Below are 17,761 nucleotides of genomic sequence, written 5' to 3' on the forward strand. Positions count from 1 at the left end.
GGATATCGCAATCACTTTGCCGACATCATTTTGTTATATGGCGGGTGGCAAGTGGTTAAAGTAAGGAAGTGCCATATCCCCAAAATGGCCAGGTCATGGGGGGGGGGGGGGGTAAGCCTTCTGGAGCTGAAGTGGTTAAATATTGATAGATGAACAGAAAACGGTCAGTAAAAAATTGGCATGGTCAGTACATTTTTGCATTGTGTCAGTAAATTTTATTTTGGGAGGTTGGCAACCGTGGCGTGGTTCACCCATGGGTATCAGAGGGTGTTATTGGAGTGGAAGAATAGAATCCAAATTACCAAGTGCCTCCTTCTAGAGTATGGCTACATATATGTATATAATGCATATACTGCCAGCACCATATCTATAGATGTGGACTACAGATCATACACGAAGTGTCACAAGCCGTATTAGTGCAATCGCCACAAAAACAACGTTTCCAGTTGTGGTGACTAGAGATCACGCACTGTCATATTCTCCACTTCTAAACGTACACACTAATGACACGCCAATGACAGCCTGTGTCTGACAAGCAGCTCTCCTGACCAATGAACACACACCATAGTAGCCAGCGCGTCCAATCGAGGCTTAACAAAATAGCTTCTATCTAAACCATGCCACGCCCACCGGCGCGGCGCTACCAAACTCAAAGCAAGTCTGGAAATTCCCTTAAAGGAGGCGTGTCTGGAGACAGACGTCACCGCCTGCCAATAGCAGCGAGCATTGGCGCTAGTGGGCGGTCGCTGGTCCCAAGCGCTGGGTGGAACCAGGGAAAGTAGGCGGGGTTTCGGCTGGCTGTAGGGTTCGGTTGTGGCTGTGAGGAATGTAGCGTTGTGAATATGAGGTAGTTGTTTATTTATAGTAACAGGTGAATGGTTTATTGGACGGCGCACACCCCAGAGGTGAGTGTTGGGGGGTCGCGGTTTGAGGGCCGCTCTCTGCTACGTCCTGCTGGTGGGCTCAACGTCTTATATATTACAGCCTGACAGGATTGGTGGGAAGACTTGTGGAGAAGAGAGCAGAGCAGAGGAGAGGAGAGTGTCGCTATGACCTTCTGTGTCAGGTGAGATGCTGCACTCACTCCTATACACTACACGGCACAGAGCGGTCTGTATGAAGGGATGGGAGTGTGGTACCCAGCACAGGGGGAGGGGGGAGGGGCAGGTATTGTACACCAGGGATCATCATTACTCAGGAGCCCCCCATAGAGATCAGAGCCCCCCACCTCCATCCCACCAATCACATCACTACCAGTCTCCAGAAGAACCACCTACACTTGATTCAGGTAAACCATTTCCCAGCGTCAGGAACATTACCAACGTGTGCGGCACTTCTTACTACCGCCCCTTTAAGAACCCGGCGCTGCCAGTGCCCAATTCCTCAATCAGAACTATACCTTCCTTTACAGCCCAGGAGGCTGCCATCTTAGCCTCTGTTTGATCTGCAGTTGCCATGGCGCTGCACATGTGATCAGCTAGGGCGCCACCCATTTCATGGCTTGACAGGTCACCTACCAGAGCTAACATAAGCAACACAAGCAAATTGTGAGCGTTCTCATCCATGGCATGCCTACAGTGTAACTGTCATGGGAAACAAAGCGGAATTCCAAGGATTCAGACACTTTGTAAAAAGTGAAGGTACACTGTGAGTTAAAGTGTTACTAATCCCACAACAGTAACATCAGTGTGTATTTGCAATAAAAGCAGGGATGTCAAACTGGCAGCCCTCCAGCTGTTGCAGAACTACAAGTCCCATCATGTCTCTGCTTTTGGTAATCATACTTGTAACTATCAGCCTTGCAATGCCTCATGGGACTTGTAGTTCTGCAACAGCTGGAGGGCTGCCAGTTTGACACCAGTGATACTGCAGCCTTGTTATAATACTTTGGAACCTAAGGGGTTAATCCTACACATTGTAAAAAGGCTGTTTGATCCTGTCTTCTCTGATCCTCTTTTTTGGTTGATGTTATTTTTGAAGACAATGTCTCTATTTATAGGTTAAGGTGGGAGGTTCCTATTATGTATTTATATTAAACATTAATTAGCATTCTTTGTGCTTTCAATAAAGATTTTTTGCATTTTTTTTTTTTTTATACTGACTTTGGTCCTTTGAGTAGACTTTATTGTCCACCTCGTTTCTATATGCATTGTGTTTTAGTTATAGAACCCCACTTCTAATCTAAGTTAATGAGTGGGTAAGTTGCATAAGGTATCTTTTTGGATAGCTCACATTTTTTATGGATCCCTCTGTTTTTTTTTGTTTTTCTTTCTCTGATCCTCCCCTTCTTTTACTGTCCCCAATATATTTCCTGATAATACAGAGCCAGGGGACAGGCTGCACATGTTCAGTTTGGTGTTTATTGCTAAAGAGTTATATTTCTTTTCTTGGGAGGCGCATGTGATCAGCACAGGGCCAATCAGCACTGTCCAGATAGAGGGTTAGAGGTCCTGCATCCTGATAGGACAGTCAGTGGCAGTGCAGAATGAAAACTCCTCCTACAAGCTTTAACCACTTGCCGCCCGCCATATAGCAGAATGGCGTCAGCAAAGTGGTTGTGATATCCTGACTGGACATAATATGAGGTGCCCAGGATAACACAGCTGGCACGCGCCCGAAGCGGTGCGCAGTGCAGCGATCGGAGGTGCTGTGTGTCAGTCCGACACACTGCAACTCCGATCGTGGTACGAAGCTTCTGACAGAGGCTTCTTACCATGTGATCAGCTGTGACCAACAGCTGGTCATTACGTGAACCAGGAAGTGCTGGTAAATGGATGACATCCAGAGGCAGAGGCATGATGGGACTTGTAGTTTTTTTTTTTAACAGCTGGAGGTCCACTAATTGCATATCCCTGGTCTAGGGGAACCAATTTCCTTAAGAAGTTGCCTACTTAGTAAATCGACTTCCACCTATGTGTAATTTAATCTCAGTGTAAATATAGCTGTTCTGTGAAGCCCCCAGCAATTTGTTAGAGAACCTTAGAGAACAAAGAGCATCATGAAGGCCAAGGAACACACCAGACAGGAGGTCAGGGACAAAGTTGTGGAGAAGTTTAAAGCAGGGTTAGGTTCTAAAAAAAAAAAAAAAAAAATATCCCAAGCTTTGAACATCTCACGGAGCACTTTTCAATCCATCAACCCAAAATGGAAAGAGTATGGCACAACTGCAAACCTACCAAGACATGGCCGTCCACCTAAACGGACAGGCTAGCCAAGGGGAACATTAATCACAGAAGCAGCCAAGAGGCCCATGGTAACTCTGGAGGAGCTGTAGAGATCCACAGCTCAGGTGGGAGAATCTGTCCACAGGACAACTATTATTCGTGCTCTCCAAAAATGTGGCCTTTATGGAAGAGTGTCAAGAATAAAGTCACTGTTTAAAGAAAGCCATAAGAAATCCCATTTGCAGTTTGCGAGAAGTCATGTGGGGGACACAGCAAACATGTGGAAGAAGGTGCTCTGGTCAGATAAGACCAAAATTGAACTTTTTGGCCTAAAAGCAAAACGCTATGTGTGGCGGTAAACTAACACTGCACATCACCCTGAACACACCATCCCCACTGTGAAACATTGTGGTGGCAGTGGTATATTGTGGGAATGCTTTTCTTCAGCAGGGACAGGGAAGCTGCCCAGAGTTGATGGGAAGCTGGATGAAGCCAAATACAGGGCAATCTTTAACCACTTGCCGCCCGCCCTATAGGCAATTGACGGCTGCAAAGTGGTTTCATAATCCTGACCGGACGTCATATGACGTGATCAGGATTATGAGCCGCTGCGCGCCCCCGGGGGCGCGCATCGCGGCGATCGTTGTTGCAGGGTGTCAGTCTGACACCCGGCAACTACGATCTCGGTAAAGAGTCTCCGACGGAGACTCTTTACCACGTGATCAGCCGTGTCCAATCACGGCTGATCACAGTGTAAATGGGAAGAGCCGGTAAACGGCTTTCCCTCACTCGCGTCTGTCAGACGCGAGTAGAGGAGAGCCGATCGGCTGCTCTTCTGACAGGGGGGGGTCTGTGCTGATCGATTATCGATTATCGATTACCGAGGATGCCCACGCTGGACCACCAGGGACGCCACCAGACCACCAGGGAAAAGGTAATCCTCCCTAGACCACCAGGGATGCCAGTCAGCACAATGGATGCCAATCGGTGCCCACAATGGGCATCACTGATTGGCATGCATTATTGTTTGGCACTGATTGGCATCCATTACTATAGTATAACACCAATGCCGCCTATCAGTGCCCACCTGTGCCGCCTATCAGTGCCCACCTGTGCCGCCTATCAGTGCCCACCTGTGCCGCCTATCAGTGCCCACCCATGCCCATCTGTGCCGCCTATCCATGCCCATCTGTGCCGCCTATCCATGCCCATCTGTGCCGCCCATCTGTGCCACCCATCCATGCCAATCCGTGCCAGCTATCAGTGCCAATTTGTGCCACCTATCAGTGTCCGTCCGTGTCGCCCATCCGTGCCGCCCATCCGTGCCGCCTATCAGTGCCGCCTATCAGTGCCGCCTATCAGTGCCACATATCAGGGCAGCACAGTGGTGTAGTGGTTAGCACTTTCACCTAGCAGCAATAGGGTTGCTGGTTCAAATCCCAACCACGACACTATCTGCCTGGAGTTTGCATGTTCTCCCTGTGCCTGCTTGGGTTTCCTCCGGGCACTCCGGTTTCCTCCCACACTCCAAAGACATGCTGGTAGGTTAATTAGACCCTGTCCAAAAAAATTGGCCATAATATATGTGTATGTCAATGTTGTAAGTGCGTCAGGACCCTACAGGTTAAAGGACCACATAAAAAAAAAAAAGCAGCAGATGGACACCGGTGGCAAGAAAGCGCCCTGAGGCGATTCAGTTCGTATAGGTAGCGCTATACAAGTCATTCATTCATTCATTCATTCATCAGTGTCCATCAATGCCACCTCATCAGTGCCACTTCATTGGTGCCCATCAGTGCCGCCTTATCAGTGCCCATCAGTGTAGCCCCATCAGTGCCCATCAGTGAAGGAGAAAACTTACTTATTTACAAAGTTTTGAAACTGAAACAAAAAAAAACATTTTTTTTTTTCAAAATTTTCGATATTTTTTTATTTGTAGCGCAAAAAATAAAAACCGTAGAGGTGATCAAATACCACCAAAAGAAAGCTCTATTTGTGGGAAAAAAATGATAAAAATTTCATTTGGGTACAGTGTAGCATGACCGCGCAATTGTCATTCAAAGTGCGACAGCGCTGAAAGCTCAAAATTGGTCTGGGCAGGAAGGTGTTTAAGTGCCCTGTATTGAAGTGGTTAAAAGAAAACCAATTAGAGTCTGCAAGAGACTTGAGACTGGGGCGGAGGTTACCTTCCATCAGGACAACAATCCTAAACATACAGCCAGAGCTACAATGGAATGGGTTATATCAAAGCATATTCACGTGTTAGAATGGTCCAGACCTAAATTCAATTGAGAATCTGTGGCAAGGCTTAACTCCAATGTAAAAATGCATATAAAAAGCAAAAGAGAAGGTCTTCAAAAAATACAAGCTTGAAAGATCATCATCAGCATTTAGACTTTATAAAGAATGCAACAAAAAAAGTAAGGGTGCAATTAGGGCGGCTAAGATAGATCACGAAAGACACATATCGGAGGAGAGTAAAAAAAATTCCAAGAAATTCTTTAACCACTTCCCACCCGGCCAATGCACATATGCGGCCGGGTGGGAGCCGTCTACTTCTGATAAGATGTTCAGGAACGTCCTTCAGAAGGAGCGGGATCGCGCGCGCGCTCCCGATTTGCTCGTGTCACCCGGACACCGAGCATCTCGGATCGGCAGGAGGGCTCTGTGATTGGCCCTCCTGATCACATGACGGCCGTGTCCAATCACGGCCGTCATGTGATGTAAACAAACAGCCGGTTGCTAGGCAATCGGCTCCTCCTCTCCTCACACAGAAGTCATCGCTGAGGAGAGGAGAGCAGATCGCTGCAGTCGGCTGATGATCAGTGAGTATGAGCTGTTTTTCACAGCTTTTTACTCACTGATTATCAATCTAGTGTAAACACACAACACACCACACAGTATAAACACAATGTCCCCACATATGTCCCCAAAACATATATGTCCCCAAATAATAAAAACACATGTCCCTAATAATAAAAACATGTCCCCTACATATGTCCCACTAAAATCACATGTCCCAATGATTATCTGCACACACATGTACATGATCATTTGCGTACATATGTCCGTTATCACACAAACCAATTATTATACACTTAACGGAATTTTTTTTACCAAAAACATGTAGCAGAATAAATTTTGGCTTAAATTTATGACAAAATTTGATTTTATTGGATTTCTTTTAAAATAGAAAAAAGAAAATATTGTTTTTTTTCCAAATTTCCGCTTTTTTTGCACTTATATCGCAAAAAATAAAAAACGGAGTCGTGAATAAATACCACCAAAATAAAGCTCTATTTGTGCGAACAAAATGATAAAAATTTCATTTGGGTACAGTGTAGCATGACTGCGCAATTGTCACTGAAAGCGATAGAGCGATGAAAGCTGAAAATTGGGCTGGGAAGGAAGGGGGCGAAAGTGCCCTGTATTGAAGTGGTTAAGTATGTAAACAGTAAAAAAGGGAGGACAGACCATATTTGCTCCATAAAGAATGAGGAGGGACATCTGGTTACAAAGGATGGGGAGATGGCAAAGGTATTGAATTTACAGTATTCTTCTCCTCAATCTTCACAAGGGATTTGGGGGGCTTCAGTAACCAAAACCGCAGTGTTTATCCTCGTGACACATCACAGGAAGCACCTCCATGGTTAACAGAGTACAGAATTAAAATTAGACTTGGGAAACATAACATTAATAAATCATCGGGACCAGATGGCTTGCACCCGAGAGTACTTACGGAACTCCGTCAAATAATTGCCAGACCATTGTCTACTGACTAGAATGGTACCAGCTGATTGGAGAAAAGCCAATGTAGCCCCAATATTTAAAAAGGGCCCAAAATACATCCCTGGGAATTACAGACCAGTTAGCCCAACATCAATAGTATGTAAACTCTTGGAGGGGATGATAAGGGACTATATACAAGATTTTAGTAATGAGAACAGTATCATTAGCAGTAATCAGCATGGATTCATGAAGAATCATTCTTGCCAAACCAATCTGCTAACCTTCTGAGGAGATGAGTTGCCAGCTATATAAAGGAAGGCCCGCAGACGTTGTGTATCTGGATTTTGAAAAAGCATTTGACACAGTTCCCTATAAACGTTTAATGTATAAAATAAGGCCCGTTGGCATGGACCATAGGGCGAGTGCATGGATTGAAAACTGTCTACAAGGGCGAGTTCAGAGGGTGGTGATAAATGGGGAGTACTCCGAGTGGTCAAGGGTGGGTAGTGGGTCCCCCAGGGTTCTGTGCTGGGACCAATCCTTTTTAATTTGTTTGTTCAACAGTTCAATCTCTGTATTTGCGGACAATACTAAGCTAAGCAGCGCAATATCTTATCCGCAGGATGTGGAAACCTTGCAAAAAGATCTGAACAAATTAATGGGGTGGGCAATTACATGGCAAATTAGGTTCAATGTAGAAAAATGTAAAATAATGAATTTGGGTGGCAAAAATATGAATGCAATCTATATACTGGGGGGAGAACCTCTGGGGGATTCTAGGATGGAAAAGGACCTGGGGGTCCTAGTAGATGATAGGCTCAGCAATGGCATGCAATGCCAAGCTGCTGCTAACAAAGCAAACAGAATATTGGCATGAATTAAAAATGGGATCAACTCCAGAGATAAAACTATAATTCTCCCGCTCTACACGACTCTGGTCCGGCCGCACCAGAGGATGCTGTACGATTCTGGGCACCAGTCCTCGGGAAGGATGTACTGGAAATGGAGCGAGTACAGAGAAGGACAGCAAAGCTAATAAACGGTCTGGAGGATATTAGTTATGAGGAAAGGTTGCGAGCACTGAACTTATTCTCTCTGGAGAAGAGACCCTTGAGAGGGGATATGGTTTCAATTAACAAATACTGTACTGGTGACCCCACAATAGGGATAAAACTTTTTTTGCGGAAGGGAGTTTAACAAGACTCGTAGCCACTCATTGAAATTTGAAGAAAAGAGGTTTAACCTTAAACTACGTAGAGGGTTCTTTACTGTAAGAGCGGCAAGGATGTGGAATTCCCTTCCACAGGCGGTGGTCTCTGTGGGGAGCATCAAGAGTTTCAAAAAACACGTTAGCACCTGAACAACCAAAACATACAGGGATATACAATGTAATGCTGACATATAATCACACACATAGGATGGACTTGTGTCTTTTTTCAACCTCACCTACTATGTAACTATGAAAACCATTTAACGTTTTCCTTCGACTTCACAATTATGTGCAACTTTGTGTTGGTCTATCGCATAAAATTCCAATAAAATGCATTAACTTTTTTTGGTTGTAACATGACAAAATGTGGAAAAGGGGTATGAATACTTTTTCAAGGCACTGTACATCAATTGGGGGCAAGAGCTGCACCCAGATAGAATTGTAAACGGTGTCTGACACCATTTACCGTATATACTCGAGTATAAGCCGAGATTTTCAGCCTCTTTTTTGAGGCTGAAAGTGCCCCCCTCGGCTTATACTCGAGTCATCGCTGTCTGCCTGCTCGATCAGCGTGTCGAGCAGACAGACAGCGGCCATTCTATTCTAATTCAAAAGCCGCGCCTCCGGCTCCGCCTTCGCCTGTGATAGGCGGAACACTGAATTTCCCAGCAGCCTGTGTTCCGCCTATCACGGACATCCGCTCATCCTCGTACTACGGACGAGGATGAAAGGATGGCCGTGATAGGCGGAACACAGACTGCTGGGAAATTGTGTTCCGCCTATCACAGACAGGGAGGCGCGGCATTTGAACAGGAAAATGGGCGCCGACGAAGAGCGGTGATCCTGGGACGGGACCGGACGGAGGCTCGGCTCGGCTCGGCTCGGGACGGGACGGGACCAGACGGAGTCTCGGGACGGGACGGGACCGGACCGGACGGAGGCTCGGCTCGGGACGGCTCGGGACCGGACGGAGGCTCGGGACCGGACGGAGGCTGGGGACACAGGTAGGCTGGACACACAAGGCCTCACACACACACACACACACACACACACACACACGGATGGACACACACACATGGATGGACACACACACATGGATGGACACACACACAGGGATGGATGGATGGACGGACACACACACAGGGATGGATGGATGGATGGATGGACGGACACACACACAGGGATGGATGGATGGATGGATGGACACACACACAGGGATGGATGGATGGACACACACACAGGGATGGACAGGCATATCTCACCCTCGGCTTATACACGAGTCAATAGGTTTCCCAGTTTTTTGGGGGTAAATTGGGGGCCTCGGCTTATACTCGGGTCGGCCTATACTCGAGTATATACGGTATACATTTCCCAGATGATATCCTCGGTTGCATGCTGTGGTTCCTTCTGACTAGAGATGAACTTGGTTGTCCTCCTACCTCACCTTTTTATATGAACCAAAGTCACGCCCCCCCCCCCCCTTTTTTTTTAAAGACCGCAGTACACGGAGGAGCCGTGCCATGGGCACTGCAGCTTCCACATATATTTGAGAATGTGTGCAACAAAACCCTCTGTTTTTATCATGAGTTGTTAGGTGGGCAATTTGGTTTGTTTTCAGGCTGGCTGGTAAGTGTGGGGAATTTTTGCTTCTTTCAGCCCAATCACTTGTGGGCTGAGTACCAAGTAAAATTTCTGCTCTTACACTAGTTGCTTTTATAAGCACATTACTGCATGAATTTGTGTTTTCTTTTCACAACTTCCTGTTTGTTCAGCTTTGTGATGTTTGCTATAGATAGCGTTTTGACTTATCACAAAAGGGACAGCTCAGCTAAAATATATTTCATTGCTAGATACTGGTGGGTTGAACCATCCTTTAAAGAGGAAGTAAACCCTGATGAGTTTACTTCCTCTTTCATTCCCTGCAAAGGCAAAGCATAATGGACTACTGTGCATCGCATAGTAGCCCATTATGTGTCACTTACCTGACACAGGAGCCAGCGAAGTCGCCGCTGTCCCCTGTAGTCCGCTGCATCCATCTTGTTGGTGGGGTCTCGCAGCTCCGCCGCTGTCATTCGGCGAGGCCGCGATGACGTCACTCCCACGCATGCGCACGGGAGTCGACACGCGCGGCAGCTCCATTCTTGGAAATGCCGCGCTCAGTGCGCCTGTGCGCCGCTGTCTACGGCGCATGCGCCCTAGAGAGCGGTGCCCGTTTTCGGGCAAATATCTCCTAAACCATATAGGTTTAGGAGATATTGCTTGGACCTACAGGTAAGCCTTAATCTAGGCTTACCTGTAGGTCAAAGTGGTTTGTAAGGGTTTGCAACCACTTTAAAGTTTTTTTTTTCTTAGTTTTGGATACAGCGGAGAAGGATTAGAACCCTTGTGAGTTTTTATTGCTGTCTGTGCCCCCTTTAGGGAGATTCACCCCCTGTATTTACATTTATCATCAAGAGGAAAGTAAAAGAAAATCCCAATTTTGAGTTGTTGTCAGAACAGAAATAGAGGGAAAATCTTTCAATGGGGCACTAGATCTGGTGACCCCCGTAACAACCAGAGATTTCCTCTCAATTCCTGTTGTGACAACTAGACAGGAAGTAAAGGGAAATCTCCCCAAGGGACACAGATGGCAAAAAAAAATAATAATAAAAAAGACCACAGGGTTTAAAACATTCCTTTATACTATGCAAAAATAAAAAATCTATTTTGGCTTTGATTCTGCCTTAGGGCCAGAATGTGTTGCAGGAAACCTGCGTTTCGTGCGTTTTTCCTGCACAGCGTTTAAAACGCACTGCACTTGCAATCTGCAGGAGATACCAATGTTAACGACATTCCAAACACGCGGTGCATTTGCTTGCACCAGATTGCATGATACAGTAGTGCCATGCAATCCAGCCTCTGTGTGTTTTGTAATTTTGTAATATAGGGATTTATTTACTAAAGATAAATCAACTGTGAACTACAAGCGCACTTGGAAGCGCAGTCACTGTAGATCTGAGGGGTAGATCTGAAATGAGGGGAAGCTCTGCTGATTTTATCATCCAATCATGTGCAAACAAAAATGCTGTTTTTTTTATTTTAGTTTTTTTTTCTTGCATGTCCCCCTCAGATCTAAAGCGACTGCACTTCCAGTGCACAGTGGTTTCCTCTTTAGTAAATAAACCCTATAAAAGTGGAAGGTGCAAGGAATATTTGGGTGACTGTGCTTCAAATATCCATAGCTTTTAGGAAGCTTGTAAGTTTGAGCATTATAACTTCAAGTTATGCTACATTTCCATCGAAAATATGTTAATTGTCAAGATTTGGTGATTTTTTTTTTTTATCTATTGATTTTTTGATTTTTTATTTTTTTTTCTTGCTTTAAACAGTGTCCTGCTTTTGAAAGGGTTGAGTTTTCTTTTAGGCCCCTTTCACACATGCGGACCATATGTCCGTATTTCATCGATCTGTTTGCGGATGAAATACGGACATACATGCATCCCTATGGGATCATCTGGGTTCATCTGCTGATGAACGTCCGCAGACACCCGATATTGTCCGCCTCCGCAATTGTCCGATTCTGCAGACGGAGGAAAATCCTATTTTTCTATCCGTCTGCAGAGCGGATCGGATGAACACGGACAGACGGTCCGTGCTCATCCCATCCCCCATAGAGGAGAATGGAGAGCTGACAGGGCCGCACAGTGTGCTGGGACCGCCCGGTTATCCGCCGACTCAGCGGGGACAAACGGAGCGATCCCCGCTGAGCAAGCGGATCATCACGGGGCGTCCCGTGTGAAAGGGGCCTTACAGTGTTACACCTTTTATTTTATTTTATTTTTTGTCACATTTATGTATCAGTAATTTCAAGAAGTGGACTTTTTGTTTTTTGGTAGTGAAAAGTCTGTGTCTTGTCAGTATAGGTAGTCTGTAAGGATGAGCTCAGGCGTGTTCACATGGTCCATGTGCTGAGCCCGCCAGGAAGTTTGCGCAGCGCTGCGCTAATCACAGGCAGTGAGACATTGCCCGATGTGCAGAGATCGGGCAATATTTCACTGCCTGTGATTAGCACAGCTCTGCGCCGACTTCCTGGCGGGCTCTGCGCGTAGACCATGTGAACACGTCTGAGCTCATCCCTAGTAGTCTGTATGATTTTCATGCTAAACGGCAGGAATGGAGGAATCTCCATGGCTGTCAGTATACATAAAGAGCCACTGCATCTGATTGCTGCAGTTACTGACAGGACCACCCACAGCTCAGATTTCAAGCCTTGTCTGGCCAGCAGTGTTTGCATTTTGCAAAACACAGAGTTTTGGTTATTAAAGTGTCTGGAGAATAGATGCCTCTAGAAAGAAATCATTCGCCCTTCACTAGGACAGCAGGGCTGCTGAAAGTGAAATTATGATTGGTTTCTGTGTTTAACAAGAACAAGTTCTTACTGATGTTTTGATAAAAAGGGCATTGTGTTTGGTTCCTGTTTTACATTGAATAATCGCCGGTATGATGAGGTAAAAGTTATTCCAACTTGACTGATAGAATAATATGCATGTGTAAAATCTTTGTACTATAAATGTACTCTGTGTTCCTTTGGTATTATGAGTCAGAATATCCTAGTGGAGCATAGCCTGTTATGGACATAAATGTTCCCAGTCCATTTTATTCTTAAAACCTCCATACATTGTGATATTGCACACCTTTTTAAAAAAAAAACACTTGGTAGAAAAACCTGCTCCATTCATGCGTTTATCAGCCTTAAGGTTGTTTGTGTATAAAGGCAGCCGTCCTAGAAGAGACAAGGCCTGCCCTCTGATTTGTGAAATAGAATAGAGTAAGGCTGATAGATGAGTAGCATAGTAGTGACTTTATGGAATCTTCTTCCAAATCTTGTAAAACTAGCAGTCAGAAAGCACAGTGTCTTAGATGATCTCACGCTGCAGATATACATTTGTGAGGCTTAAAGAGGAAGTAAACCCTGATGAGTTTACTTCCTCTTTCATTCCCTGCAAAGGCAAAGCATAATGGACTACTATGCATCGCATAGTAGTCCATTATGTGTCACTTACCTGACACAGGAGCCAGTGAAGTCGCCGCTGTCCCCTTTAGTCCGCCACATCCATCTTCTCGGTGGGTCTCGCAGCTCTGCCACTATAGGTTTAGGAGATATTTCTTGGACCTACAGGTAAGCCTTAATCTAGGCTTACCTGTAGGTCAAAGTGGTTTGTAAGGGTTTACAACCACTTTAAAGTGGAACTAAACCTACCAATTTAACTGCTTCCCAAAACATGGCATGCCTTGAATGACAGCTGCCATAGCTACTACTGTGCATATGTTAGCTCTGAACTGAACTGTTTCATTGCTGGTGTCATAGATGATCACATGTGCAGATCAGACATTGGTTACAATAGTAGCTTCCTTGACTGTAAAGTATAGGAGTGTTTAATTCCACATTGAGGCCCAGGAACTGCTTTGCAATGTAGGCTAAAGTGTTTTTTTTTTTTTTTCCATCTTAATGCATTCTCTGCATTGGGGTAAAAAAAACTTGTCATGTTCGGCTCCCCTTTCCCAGATACTTACCTGAGCCCGCTCTCGATTAAAGTGCTGAGCCCGAGAGCATGAACGCTCAGCTCTTTGTTTGTCCTCACAGGGACTGAGGCAGCAGTGAAGCTGCAGGCAGTGTGGCTCGGGAGCGAGCCTGCAGGGGTGCCCCCCCATAACAAGCAGCTTGCTATGAGGGTACATCAAGAAGAAAAATAAAACAGCCTTTAGTATCAGCTTCTGGGGGTGGGGAATTGCCCACTGCATCAATTTTCTCCAAACCCTGTAGTGGCCATGGTGTCTCCAGATGTGGTATTTCAGCACTATTCACTTCAAATCAGACAAATTAGTTTGCAGTGAAAGAATATGAGTAGTTGCTCTAGTTATAGAATTTTTGCCGTTGTGATCCCCCATGGCAAGGTGCTTGCTATGTGGACATATGTGTGCACTTGATCTTGTGTCCATAGACGCACACAGCGTGTTTCGGACCTGCCCCCCTCAGGATTTGGCTGACAGCAACAGAAGCCAATGGCTGCTGCTACTGCCGAGTCTTCTATGAGAAGGCAGAGAGGGGAGAAGAGCTTCTGCAGAGAGGCACAGCACTGGATCCAGATCAGACTCAGATGATTGTTTGGGGTGAGGCTCGGGGAGTAGCAGCTATTGGAAGGTTTTTTTTTCCCCTAATGTAGAGAATGCATGAAGGTAAAAATCTTTAGTTATATAACCACTTAACATGAGACATTTTAATTTTGATGGAAAGATTTTTCTTTCATCCTGTCCCTGAGACCGGCATACAAGATGGAGGTACAGTTGTCACTTGGACAGGAAGACACGATTTGCAGTAAAAATGTATTCAGAAGTTCTAACCCTTTCCCCTGTATTACATTTTTTTTCACCTTTGTGCGGGGAAATCACCCCACTAGAGATATGTGCAGATGGCAATAAAAACCCAACAGAGGCTATAAAATTTACTTTTAAAAGCAAAAAAGTTCTGGTTGCAATTGAGCTTTACCCATTTGGGAAACTTTTATTTTTTTTTTTTTTTTTATTTTTTTTTACTTGCACAGCACTGTACCAGAAAGTTTTTATGTATTCCTAAAGATGAGGGTTGGTAATAATTTACCTAGCAAAATAAATTATTATTATTCAGGATTTATATAGCACCAACAGTTTGCACGGCGCTTTACAACATGAGGGCAGGCAGTACACTTACAATACAAATCAATACAGGAGGGGTCAGAGGACCCTGCTCATTAGAGCTTACAATCTAGAAGATATATAAATAAGTTCCATAAAAATGACATGCCTTTGTGCACTGTAAATATTTACAGTGTACGTACATTTGCTTGGTTTTCCCCTTGCATATGCACGAGTCTTCGCCGAGCATCCTGAATGGCCAAGCAATCTTCTGGGAGCTGTGACGTGTCCCAGAAGATTGCAGGGAGGGAGGAGGAGAGCAGAAATGGGGGGGGGGGGGGGTACCTGTCAACACTAGTGGCATGTCAGGTGGTCAGGAGTCCTTAAAGTGGTTGTAAACCCTCCCCCGCAACTTTCTCCCATGTAAATCAGCATAAAAAACCCTAATGAACACTGCTTGTAGATATCTCCTTACTTGCTTAGTATTGTTGTAATCCTTGTTGTTCTGTAGAATGAAGTCACTGAGCATGCCCAGATCTCCCCTGATTTAAGGCACACACTCTATGTCTTATCTGAACTTTGCTAATCACTCAGCTTCCTCCTACACACCATGTGACCGCACATAGTCTAAACATGGCCATTACTGCAGTCTTATCAGCTGAAGCTGATAAGCCTGACAAAGGGAAACATTAGACATCAGCACAAGTAAATACTATGAAATAAAACAAGTAAGATATGAACAGGGAAGCAGGGTTGCCATAGAAACGTTGGATTGAGAAGGAGGCTTGGTTAAAAGTACAGGAAGTGCTCAATGTAAGGACGGAAATACACTCCACTGTGGACTCAGAAAACAATACTTAAGATGGTGCTGCCTAACCCCTGGAAACACGTTTTTTAAAGTTTCTTTAAACAGTAAGTAATATGCGATTTGGGCTGTAATACAGTGGCTATAGTCTGATAATTACTTATTATAATGGACTAAATGAAAAGAAGCATCAGAGTGGGAGAGTTTACTTCCTCTTTAAGGCCGGGTTTACACCGCTGCGATGCGGGAACGCCGCGAATCCGCGGCGTTTTCCCGCATCGCATTACTCCCGCCGGCAGTTCACACTGCCCTATGCGGATGGCTGGGAGTGTCAATGATATGTTAATGACACCCCCAGATCCGTCCGCATATCGCAGTGCGATCTGCCGACTCGCACAGGAATCGGATCGCATGGTGTGAACCCCCATGCGATCCGATTCTGTTGCGGACCAAAAAAAGGGTCCCGTGCGAGTTTGCTGCGGGAGCGATGCGAATTCAGCCATACTATCTGTATGGCTGAACTCGCATCGCTACGGAGATCGGATGTGATTTGCACTGCAGTGCGGTGCGAATCACATCCGGATCTCCCCCCGCAGCAGTGTGAACCCGGCCTCAAGCTAAAAAAGTAGGTTGTGTTTCATTCTTTTTTCTGTATAAAGCGCAAAGGAACACAAATGTCCTCAATTGTGCTCAATTGAGATGAAGAAGAAAAGAGGGAAAAAAATTAACTGGAACGAATCAAAAACATGCGCAAAGAAATGTGTCCAGAACACAGAAATTGTGGTGTGAACTCACCCTCTGGGTTCTTTTTGTGTGGACTTTATATGCTCAAATGTGTTTTTAGAAAAGATTCCTTTTTTCAAATATATGAATCTTTAATGTTGATAAGTTATCAGCATATATTATGTTAAAGTGACCTTCTCCCTCTTCACCCATTTTACATACAACCCCTATTCCCAAAAAGTTGGGACACTGTGAGTCTACATAAAAACAGAATGCAATCACAACAGAAAACATATTAACCACAAGCCTCTTTCTGAGATTTGGTGTTTACAAGTTAAAATAATTTTTTTTGCTTTTACTTGTAACCCCCAAACTTTATACGCACGCACGCGCGCGCGCGCGTATTCTATGACCCAGAGACTGGGGAGAGGGAATCATAAGGGTAAAACACACAGGTAGAGCCGTGTGATCAGTCCAATTGAAGTAAAAATGACATAAGCCAATACTCTTATATTGTACATCTGTGATATTGTAACCACAAAGACCAAGAGGAGACCAATTTCTCTTACATAGATTTTTAAATGTCAATAATCTTTCCATTTCATATTGATGGTTGAGGTTTCTTATTTTCTTAGTTATGTTGGGCTAAGAGAGTGAGTTCAATAATCTAACTAGGCTAAGTCTCGCTTAACCACTTCAGCCCCGGAAGATTTTACCCCCTTCCTGACCAGAGCACTTTTTGCGATTCGGCACTGCATCGCTTTAACTGACAATTGCACGGTCGTGCAATGTTGCACCCAAACAAAATTGATGTCCTTTTTTCCCCACAAATAGAGCTTTCTTTTGGTGGTATTTGATCACCTCTGCGGTTTTTAATTTTTGCGCTATAAATAAAAAAAGAGTGACAGTTTTGAAAAAAAACTCAATATTTTTTACTTTTTGCTATAATAAATATCCCCAAAAAATATCTAAAAATGTTTTTCCTCAGTTTAGGCTGATATGTATTCTTCTACATATTTTTGGTAAAATAAAACGCAATAAGCGTATATTGTTTGGTTTGCGCAAAAGTTATACCATCTACACAATAGGGGATAGTTTTATGGCTTTTTATTATTATTATTATTATTATTATGTTTTAGTACTAGTAATGGTGGTGATCTGTGAATTTTATCGGGACTGCGACATTATGGCAGGCATGTCGGACAACTTTGACACATTTTTGGGACCATTGGCATTTTTACAGTGATCAGTGCTATAAAATTGCATTGATTACTGTGAAAATGTCACTGGCAGTGAAGGGGTTAAGTGTGTTCTAGCACGTGTTCTAACTGAAGGGGGATGGGACTGTGCAGGGGAGATGACCGATCGTCTGTTCATACTCTGTATGAACAGACGATCTGTCTGTTCTCTGCTCAGAGAACCGGAAACTGTGTGTTTACACACACAGATCCCATTTCTCGGTGTGCCCCGAGCGATAGC

The 17,761-nt window shown here is 44.7% G+C and overlaps 1 protein-coding gene across 5 annotated transcripts in view; it reads left to right on the forward strand.

Annotated features, from left to right (window-relative positions):
- Positions 1 to 774: 774 nt before the first annotated feature.
- CYLD (CYLD lysine 63 deubiquitinase) overlaps positions 775 to 17,761 on the forward strand; it is a 152,440-nt gene continuing 135,453 nt past the window's right edge. For 3 of the 5 annotated variants that reach the window (XM_077458411.1, XM_077458420.1, XM_077458422.1), the window contains exons 1-2: positions 775 to 905; positions 985 to 1,066. The gene's annotated coding sequence lies outside the window, so the exon portion shown is untranslated. Of the gene's footprint in view, positions 906 to 984; positions 1,067 to 11,212; positions 11,339 to 17,761 lie in introns of all 5 variants that reach the window. The other 2 variants (XM_077458414.1, XM_077458418.1) reach the window with 2 other exon arrangements.

This window comes from Lithobates pipiens, unplaced genomic scaffold (genome assembly GCF_037356315.1).
Source record: "Lithobates pipiens isolate NorthernLeopardFrog02 unplaced genomic scaffold, aLitPip1_a1.2 Scaffold_10, whole genome shotgun sequence".
Classification (NCBI taxonomy): domain Eukaryota; kingdom Metazoa; phylum Chordata; class Amphibia; order Anura; family Ranidae; genus Lithobates; species Lithobates pipiens.